This window comes from Cetorhinus maximus, chromosome 21 (genome assembly GCF_964194155.1).
Source record: "Cetorhinus maximus chromosome 21, sCetMax3.hap1.1, whole genome shotgun sequence".
NCBI lineage: Eukaryota > Metazoa > Chordata > Chondrichthyes > Lamniformes > Cetorhinidae > Cetorhinus > Cetorhinus maximus.
In genome coordinates this window covers 30,677,283-30,688,597 of record NC_135899.1, presented here as the reverse complement: position 1 = coordinate 30,688,597, position 11,315 = coordinate 30,677,283, and positions in this window count along the sequence as shown.

Genomic DNA, 11,315 nt, shown 5'->3' with positions numbered 1-11,315 from the left:
ATCAAGAACGAGAGGACATAGATTTAATGTATTTGCAAAAGAAGCAAATATGACGTGAGAAAAAACTTTTTCACACAACGAGTGGTTTGGGTCTGGAATGCACTGCCTGGAAGCGTGGTGGAGACAGGTTCAATTGAGGCATTCAAGAGGACATTAGGTGATTATTTGAAAAGGAACAAGGTGCAGGGATACGGGGAAAATGCAGGGTTATGGCACTAGGTCATAATGCTCATTTGGAGAGCCGGTGTAGACATGATGGGCCGAATGGCCTACTTTTGTGTCTTTAAGATTCTGTGAGCCACTAACTTTCCAAATTGTTGGATTAAGCCTGATCTTTAAAACAATAATCTGTTTAGAGAATAAATGGAAAGACAAAAAGTGTATGTATTTTAATGAGATTTGATCATTTGTCAATAAATCATTGGCAGGAGGAAGCATCTGTGAACACATCATCCTTTTTTGAATCAGGAATTTTGTGTGGAATGGTACAGATTTGTAGTGGGAACTCTCGCTTGGTAAAATACCAGCAATTGTGAAACAATCAATAGGATAATGAGGTAGTGAAGTTTCAGTGAATGAAAGAAAAATAATTCTTTACAACTTTATTGATAAGGGATACTGGAAGAGGCTCATTAAAATCATTTTACATAACGCTGTATTGGGTAATGCAAAATCATTTAAATTTGTATCTAGAGGAAGTAATGAAAAAATATATAAGGAAATTCTTGGGTTTAGAGCAGCAAAATTGGCTGCGGATCTGCCGAACTGTCAATGGCCAATTGAGGCCATTGACATGATCATTTAAACAATTAAAGGACCTGCCCATCCACCCTTAACGTTGGCGAGCAGGCCGGGAGACCCGGCGGGCAAATAGAGAAAACATGAAACCTTATCCACCGGCAGGATGAGGTTTCATGCAGGGTTTTAAACATTTTAATAAAGTTAATCAGTAATTTATGAACATGTCCCATCTCGTGTGACATTAGGGGGACATGTTAGGGAATTTTCTTTTCTATTTTTAACATTTTTCAAAGTGGAAACAATCTCCCTGAGGCTGCACTTAGCTTCAGGGAGATGTGGGCTCTTTCGTGCGCATGCATGAAAGAGCGCACTCTCGCTTTTGGGGAATCCCCATCGCCCGCACAGGGAGCGCATAACACTTCCTCCCGCCGGATGTCACGCTGGGTGGGCCTTAATTGGCTTGCCCACGTAAAATGGCGGTGTGGCCCGCTTCATTGGCGGTGATCTGCTCCACGCCCATTGATTGGTCGGGCCCGCCAGTCTGACAGGCAGAAAATTCCGCCTATAAGGTTCTGTTATAAGTAATGGCAGTTAAGTGTTTGTTTAATTCCTGTATGCTTAATGACTTAATGTGAACTCTGAGATTAACATGTTATGAACCTGACTGATGGAGGATAAGTTATAATAGGATCTCACACAATGCAAGAAAGACCTCTCCAGAACTGTGAAAATCCTGGAAAATCCCCTGCTTCAGGTTATCTTGCTAGTTAATGAGACATAGCTTAGAGACTGAGTTTTTACTAATTGTGACATGATAATGTTTACATGGAGCTGTGTTTTTAATACTGCTTGTGATATGCCCGGAAATGTTCGACAGGTGACACAGTGGGAAATTTTGGCCTGGGCCTTCATTAACCAAATGTTTAAAAGGGACTAAATGCTCAAAAGGCAAATTTCAGCTAGCAGAGAATAAGTACAGACAGCCTGTGTGTGTGAGTGAGGTCCAAAAGATAACACCTTGGTAGACTTTAGGAGACCCAGCTAAAGGACCAGAGAAAACGAGGTGCATTGAATTCCAGATATTATGGTTGGTTGCCAAAGCCAGTATGCTTTACCTACTTTGATCAAGTACTCATAAAGGTCTAAGAGTAGAATAAACAAATGGCATCGGGGACCTTGAGAACCCAACATGCCCTGCGAAGGCAGATAGCCAAATGACAGCTTTTATAACTGGACAGCTCAAATCATAGAAAATCAATGAGTGGGTTAAACCTGCCTCCATTAACTTTGCTGAGTGGAAAGACGATAAGAAGTGGGGTGGTGGCGGGGGTTGGGGTGGGGGGGATGTGTGGTGTGGTGGGGGGTGGTGGCACGAGTGAGTGGGTGAGAGGTGGGGGGGTTGGGTGCCCTGAGCACTTAAGGTGAAGAAGTATTCAGCCAGGGCCTTGTTACCATCCTGCAGGTGAACTCTCCTGGAAGGATGGGTTGCCAGGCACGTGTCACATTGATGGAGGGTGGTGCATTAGGCACGGCCATTGGGGGTCCTCATGTAGAAATTGTGCTTCCACACAGGGCATAATATGGTGATGCAACTGTTATACTTTGATACTATTGCTCAGGCATTAGCATGTGTCCCACCATGTTTATACGGAATAAAATATAACCATTGTCACAAATGCAGTTATCACTGAATCATTTTGGAACTTGAGAGTGAATGGGGGTTAAAGGGTTAATTGGCTCAGATCTAGAAGTTCTAACAGAACACAGGGGTGGGGCAGAGTTCCCTGGACATATGGGTGAGGGAGTTTACCATACATGTTGACAGATAAGTTGACCTTTGGGGCCTCAAAGTCCCTCCAAAAATGGGGTCAACTTATACACAATATATGGCTTAAATAGGTCAACATGCTGAGTATAAACATGGACCGCTGCATGGATGTGGTTGGTCGCCATTTTGAAATGCTATTAGCATCTGATGCAAAGCGTGGGCATATCTTACAATGCAGTGCATTGTCGTAACACAGCTTGTATCGCCTGCTTGATCCCTTGTGCACAGTTATAAGGAACCAGTAAGTAAAATATGCTTTTGCGGGGTGAAAAATTGAGGCTGACGACTAATATAGGTATAGCATGTCATAGCTGAATGCTTTAACCCACTCATTGAAAGGGTAAAGGGTTCAACCTATGTACAGAGTATATGCAAAAACATGATTTTTGGGGCCAGAAAATTTGGGTCGTAATAGATACCAGATCGACTCCAATGCCACAATTTACGATCGTGATATGATACCATTTTTTAATAAACTTGCCAGTTTGTGGCACATGCAAGAAATTCACTATGAAATAGGTAGAAGTTCAGGAAAGGTAAACAATCACTGCCAGAGTCCATACTTTGTGGAAATCCAGGCACAGGCCATGAAGCTGACTCTTTTATGTTCAAAGGACAATTGAAGACATTGACAAAAAAAAACTTCCAGATTTTCAAGGACCTTGAGCCAATAAGGAAAGGCATGTTCTCACTGCAAAACACACTTGCTTCAGATTACCTGCCCATGCAGATGCACTCATCCATAAACACAAGTCACATGCAGACCCACACACAAAGAAATGCCTAAAATATTTGAAACCCGCATCGACACAGATGCTCATGTGCCACATTTAAACCATGGAGAGTGTAAAGTGCATGCATTTTTTCCCTCAATTGAAACTCCAACAAGTTACAAATCTCTGGCATGTACCACAAAACAAGAATTGCAGTAGATTCCTCAAGCAAACAAGGCTTTGTAGTACCAACATCAAATATAATATACACAGTCAAACAAGCATGGCCAACTGCATTATTGTAAAGGGTTCTGCCCAACTGCCTGGCCTCAGGCATATATGAACTCATTTATTCTGTTCCTTTAACTGCTACACAGGTGGGCGCACAGGCAGTGACAAACAAAGGGAGAGAGAGAAACAGTGACAGAATGGACTAAGGGAGAAAGAGGTGGAGAATGAAAGAGACACAGGAACAGAGAGAGAGTAATAGAGAGCAAGAAATAGAGGCAGAACAGAGAGATTGGTGGAAAAAGGGATAAAGAAGGAGAAAAGGGACTGTGACCCAAGGAAACAGAAAAGGAAAGGACAGAGAAAGAGTGAAGAGTGAGACAGACAGTGGTTGGGAGACTGCAATAGGGAGTGAGAAAAGGAAACAGGGACAGAGAAAGAGACAATGGCAAAAGGACAGGGAAAAGTTAGAGCATATGGAGTCTGGGAGCAAGTAAAGAATAATGATCAAAATGTGCTAAAATGTGACATAGAAACAGGAATAGGCCTTTCAGCTGTTTCTACTGGTTGCACCACTCTACTAGATCATGGCTGACCTGTACCTCAGATTATTTACCTGTTTATTCACCAAGTATATCACCAAGCTCTTACCCAACAAACATTTGTTGAACTCAGTCTTGAAAAAAATCAAATAATCTTCAGTATCTACAGCCTTTTTGGGAGAGGGTTCCAGGTTTCCACTATTGTTTCTTTTGAAAATGCTCCCTGATTTCATTCCTGAATGGCCCACCTCTGGCTTTAAGGCTTTGCTCACTTGTTGTAGTTTCTCAGTATCTAACCTAGTGAATCCTATTGCCATTTTTAACAATTCTGTGGGATCACCCCTCAAGCTTAGAAGTAATTTTATGCAACCTACCCTCATGAATGGAACAGAGGTCAGGGAGAAGGGTTAGGCCAGAGTTCCCTGCACATAAAGGTGAGGAAGATTAGTGGCTGTGGTACCGTGCTTGCAGCCCAAAGTCTGTGGGTTTGAATCCTTCCAGGGCAAATGATGCAACTGAATTTAATAAATCTGCCAACTTGTGGTGAATGCCAGAAATTTACTATGAAAAGGGAAGAGAAACTATTCCTGCCAAAGGATCTACCCGACATGGCAGTTTAGGCACAAGTCATATGGTTGACTTTTTATGTTTAATTATGGATTTTGACAAAAAAAAGACAAGAACTTCCAAATCTCAAAACACCTTGACTCAACGTGCTGAATATCCCTAGCTCTGGGTTGGCTAGCTTGGAGATGGGATGGGTGGGGTGGCGGTGGGGGTGGGGGCAAAATATGGTGGAGAGTTGCATTGGAATGACTCTACAACAGGGGCAGGCAGGAAGGTGGATTGGCTGCTCTTGCCACATGTCAACATATAAATTAGCAGCAGGAATAGGTCATTGGGTCCCTTGAGACCTACTCCTCCATTTGGTAAGATCATGGCTGATCGTCAGCTCTACTTTCCTGTCTACTCCCAATAACTTTTGACTCCCTTGTCAATCAAGAATCTAACGCAGCCTTTACAAATGCCTCCATTGGTCTCTGGGGAAGAGTTTCACAGACGAACGACCCTCTGAGAGAAAAAAATTCTCCTCATTTACCATGGAGACAGACAGCCAATTTACACAATTAAACCTCCAAGTAGGGGTGATTTCATCTCTCCCGGTGGTGCTGATTGAGGTTGCAGAGCTGCCAGACTCCTGATTGGGCCAGCAGCATCAGGAGCCCTGGACAGCAAGCTTGGAAGTGGCCAATGAGGAGGATACCTCAAGTAATATTATTGTGCTGGTCTCGCTGCTGGCAACTGCAGGCTTGGGGCCCCCATTTGACCCCCCATGTTGGGGTCCCGAAGCAAGCGGTGAAATCCTTTTCAATAAGTAAGGCTACATTCTCACTGACAGACATGCTTCCTTCAAATACCCTCCTGTGGAGATGCAGTCACACATAAACATAGGTCACATACAAAGCCCATGCACAGAAATGCCCAAAACACTTAAACAGCAATATAGTATTATAAAAATGCACAGCAAGACACAAATATCAAAGCACCACATTTTAACCATGAACAGTTTAAAGAACATGTATTTTGTGCTTTTTCCTCAACAGAAACTCCACCATGCGCAAATGTACAAATCTCTGGTGTGTACAAACAACATCGCAATTGTAATATATTCTTATTCAAAGCAATTTGGGATTTGCATTAGCATCTATTATAGGTGAACACCAGGCACAAAGTCGCACAGTCACACAAGCATGGACAACTGCATTACTTAAATGGCTGTACCCAACCACCTGCTAATTAGGGATGGGTCGTTTGTCTGTGAAATTCTCTTCCCCAGAGACCAATGGAGGCATTTGTAAAGGCTGCGTTAGATTCTTGATTCAGCCATAAGCACAGAACTCATTTATGCAGTTCCTTTAAATGCTGTGTGGTGGGTCAGGGAGACAGTGCCAAGCAAAGAAGGAGACTGTGAAAAACAGGAAGAGAGACAGAATGGAATGCGGAGAGGGAAAGAGATAAAAATATGAAAGAGACACAGGGGTAAAGAGATAGAGAAGGAGAGAGTTTTTTTTTCTATTTGTTCATGGGATGTGGGCATCACTAGCTGGACCAGCATTTATTGCCCATCCCGAATTAGCTTCATAAGCCATTTCAAATTCAACCACATTACTGTGGAGTCACATGTAGGCCAGATCAAGTGAGGATGGCAGATTTCCTTCCCTAAAGTACATTAGTGAACCGGGTGGATTTTTACATCAATCAACAATGGCTTCGGGGCCACGATTGGACTTTTAATTCCAGATATTTTTATTGAATTCAAATTTCACCATCTGTCATGGTGGGATTCAAACTCAGGTCCCCAAAGCATTACCCTGTGTATCTGAAGCATTAGTTCAGTGACAATACCACTAAACCACTGCCTACCCATATAGCTAGACTGGTAGTTAGCTAGAGAGAGGAGTAAGGATAGACAGAGACAGAGGGAGAGAGGAGACGATGATACAAAGGCCAGAATTTTGAGGTTGGCAGGCGGGCATGGTTGGCAGGCCCTGGAGCAGCCGGGAAATGGCCCACCACCCGCAATTTCACGCTGGCTGGCCAATTAATGACCAGCCATTGTGAAAAGCATGCTGAAATGTTCAGTGCTGCCAAGGTGGGGCTGGGAGGAGGGCAAGAGCTGAAGTCAGCGCAGGCATTGGGGAGCACTCACAGAAAGCTCCTTGGAGGCAAAGAGCTGTCTCAGGGAGCTGAAAAATTCAAATCCAATAAAAACAGATTTTAAAGTCCAACAAAAATGCCCACACATCGGAAATAGTCACCTGAATGTATACAACATGAAAATTCTGTGCAAACACTATTTTTTTAATTTAATGACGGAAACCTCATCCCGCCTTTGGATGAGGGTTCCTGAAAAATGCAAAGGCCACCTGGTTGATTCGCCTGCTCGCCAACCATAACGTTGGACGGGCAGCGAAAAATACCACTTAATTGCACCATTGATGGGCTTAATAGTCCTCTCAATTGTCGGCGGGCACGCTTCTGAGTTTAGCGTGTGCGCACCGGCCGAAATATAGCGCGAGTGTGCAATGACATCAGGACGCTCAGCTCACATCATCACGCATTACTTTACGCTTGAGCGTGTCGGGTGCAGGCCCACATGCCGAGTGAAATAATCTGCCCAAAGAAACAAATGACATGGGCAGAGACAGAGGGTAAACAGTGAGAGAGAGAGACACAGCAATAGAGAGTGAGAGAAAGAAACAGACAGACTGACAGAAAGAGACAGTGACAAGAGAGAGAAAAATCAGAGCATGTGAAGTTTTCAGGGAAAGGAGCAGAATAGTCCTATTTTCGTAAAAATGTAATGAGTTTAGGCCCATATGGTCCAGCCTTTTAAAAGTTCAAGCCAGTGCGTCTGAATTTCACCTTCTGCAATAAACCCTAATAGTTTGTCAATATGTTAAACTCACAGCTACTTACAGTTTTACTCTATTAACATATTACAACAAAAAGATACAGCAGGTCCAATTGGAAGAAATTATGTTACAGAAACACTTGATAGGTGCAGGGTTATGGAAAGGTCATAATAGCATGCATCAAGCTGACATAAACAAAATATTGTGGTTTGAATGTGTGCAGCGGATGTGAGTACAATGCTAGGACTCGCATCTGCACCACAAGGCAGCTTCTGCACCACGATCCACAGTGACCCCACTATGAACTTTCTCTGAAGCCATATATACATTTTTTTTGTTCATTCACAGGATGTAGGCATCGTTGGCTCGGCCAGCATTTGTTGCCCATCCCTAACTGCCCTTGAGAAGTTGGTGGTGAGCTACCTTCTTGAACCGCTGCAGTCCCTGTGGTGTAGGTACACCCACAGTGCTGTTAGGAAGGAGTTCCAGGATTTTGACCCAACGACAGTGAAGGGACTGCGATATGTTTCCAAGTCAGGATGGTAGGTGGCTTGGAGGGGAACTTCCAGGTGGTGATGTTCCCATGTGTCTGCTGCTCTTGTCCTTCTAGGTGTTAGCAGTCGTGGGTTTGGAAGGTGCTGCCTGAAGAGCCTTGGTGAGTTCCTGCAGTACATCTTGTAGATGATATATACTGTTGCTTTTGTTTGTTGGTGGTGTAGGGGTGAATGTTTGTGGAAGGGGCACTAACCAAGCGGGCTGCTTTGTCCTGGATGGTGTCAAGCTTCTTAAGTGTTGTTGGAGCTGCACTTATCCAGGCAAGTGGGGAGTATTTCATCACACTCCTGACTTGGGCCCCCCCGCCCCGTCTTAGTGTCATTACTGCATTTGGCAATTGGCATACGCTGGGTGGGCATGCTTACATCAGCCTTAGTGGTTGAGGAGCAGATGGGTTCTCCCCGCAGCATTTGTTGGTGTTTGTCGCATTTGAGTAGTCTGGGGGCAACCTGCAGGGGAGGCAGCTAAACACACACTCAGAACTCCAACATATGTCTTATTGATGGTGATGAGATGGTGGAAGGGGAGCCTCAAGGTGTCATAGCCAAGAGCCATCAGCTGGCCTCGGAGCTGCACCTAGTTGTACCTCCTTGCCATGGGCGCTAAGATCCATGTGTTATTGAAAGTGATGGACGCCGAATGTGTCCAAGGTGGCCGTTGGGGGAGGGGTTTGGGAGCTGCCATACTATCTTCTGGGGACTGATCGCTAGTAGTGTGGACAGGAGCCGCTGGAGGCCTCAGATGGGCCACTGTGGTTGGGGTGCGGCTTGTGCATGCAGAGTACATGAGCGATCAGCCCCAATAAATGCTCCTCTCTGTTCTGCAGGCAAAAACTGAGAACAGTAGCCAGGAGCGTCTGCGGACTGATGGTGGGCACGCCATGCTGCAGCACCTCACCACTTATGAGGAGCAGGCCATGGAGCTGGGGAGGAGGCAGGCGGCCAGGTCGGCCAGTGTCGGCGAGGCTGGGGTGCAGCGGCCAGGTATTTGAGGTCCACAGTCCCATCCACTCTGTCTCCCCACCATCCAAACCACTGATGCTTACTGGAATCGTTAATGCTGCGACACTGCTCATTCACAGACTGAGACACTCAGACGTGTGGGTCAAATACAAAGGTTCCACAGCCCCATGAGGATGCGCGTCTCTAGCACCTCCTAAACTCGCCTTATCCCATTTGTGACCACTATCCCCATGGCCTAACATGCCATGGTATCGCTGCTGCATCTTAGATCATCTTAGGAGGGATTGTACCTCCAGCATCCTTTCAGCCAGTGCATCCCACGTTACTCTGTCCAAAAGGACCTCAGCACCTCACCTATCAACATCATGGCACTCAACTTAAATAAATGCCACCACGTTAGTCATCCCTACACCAAGGGGAAATGTTGTCTCCTGTCCACCCGTTCTATGCCCCTCGTAACGGTATGAAGGTCAATAATGTGACCTGTCAATCTCCTGTGCTCCATGGCAAATGTCACAAGTGTATCCAATGTTTCCTCATGACTCCAACTCTCCAGGCCAGCATGCATCCAGGTCAGGAACCTCTGCACTCTCCCCACTCCAATGCCATCCCTCCCAGGAAGCCCAGGTCACAACTGAACGCAGAAGTGTAGATGTGGCCTCCTCAGCATTTTCTGCACTTGAAACACGACCTCCCTTTTCCTACATTCTATTTCTCATCTAATGAAGGCAAGTCTGGCTTCGACCTTGTTAAACGCCTTATGTTCCTGTTCTGCTATCTTAATGGGTCTCCCCAGCAAGGTCCCTGTAATCGTCATGACTTCCCATGGTCCTACCATAACTCATGTATTCCCATACCTTGCTTGTCTTGCCCAAGTGCTGAACCGCTCACTTATCCACTTAACATTCCATGTGCCATTCCTTAGGTCATCTGACCAGCCTGTCTGTATGCGCGTGTAATGTTTGGGCTCCTCTTGACTATTTACCACCCCACCAATGTGCGTCTCCTTAGGTTCTTGAAAGGTGAGCGACTCTTGAGGCTGGGGGGGAAAGGGATGAAAGGTGTTACTGACTGAACGCTAACTGATGCACTGTCCTTGTTGTTAATTTTAGCGTTACCACCGCATGGTCACCACCAACAAGTCCAGAGCGCCCCCCTCCACACCTGAGGGCCAACACTTGCAACTTGCGTCATATCATTTCAGCGAGCCAGGCACCAGCGCAGTGACAAACACTTAGGTGGGGATTATAACGTTGGCTAGTGTCCCAGGGCACAGTGGAGAGGGCACTTCACAATCGCTGGAGGAGATGGCACGGACAGAGAGCGCCGATGGCGCCAGCAGCCGGAGGACTGCAGGGGACCAGGCACATGCTGAGTCTGGCAGTGATGATGTGCCTCTGGAGATGTCAGCCATGTAGCCGCTGCGGGACAAGCGGCAGGATTTGCCAGAGCACCTGGCAGGGTTGCATGAGGGTGTGTTTCACTTGGTCTCTGTGGTGGAGGAATCCAGGCAGGGTGTCAGTGATGGCATGAACCTCAGGACAGAGCTTCAGGCTTCCTCTATTGAGGGATTGGTGACTCTTATGGAGAGGGCCTTCCAGCAGATTGAGAATCTTCTGATTGGGTTACGCTCTGACCTGCAAGTCCTCATAGCGCTAATGGCCACAGGTGGGCATTCCCAATCTGGGAGATGTTCTGGGCCCCAAGTGTCGGCGCTTGGTGCCCATCCATCTGCGGTGAGCAGGGAGGTCCAATGTGGTCTCACGTTGGCGCAGCAGCTGCCTGTCATCTCTGCGAGCTCCACTCAGGGAGCTCTGGATGAGGGCAGCAGCTCCTCTGCCCCTCTGCCAGTCAACGTTGCATCCGTTGAGGCTGCGACAACTGGGGAGGTGCCAGTTCTGGAACTGGCCACTCCCTCCCAGGCGGGGCCATCACAGGTTCCACAGGCCAGAGGACGGCCGCCAAGGTCATCGACGCCAACAGGACAGCAAAGTCAGCAGGCTGTCTCACAAGCCACTCTGAGCAATGGGGCAGCACCAAGACGTAGCACCCGCAAACGAAAGCATAAGGCACGTTAGGCACTCCACAGGTTTGTCACTGGTAATTTTGTGTTGGCCCTAGATTAGGGAATATATCATTATGTACGTCAGAGCGACGTTTGTGCTTTATTTTGGTGGCAAGCAAATCCATGTTTCTGACCATGGCTGAGTGTGTTTGCTTTGTGCTGCATTTGTATGTTTCACAGATATATCATGAGTGTTTGAGTGGACATTGATGTTTCTGTACTAAACCCTTAGTTGCAGCTGATGAGGTGGAAGATGTAGCACCTA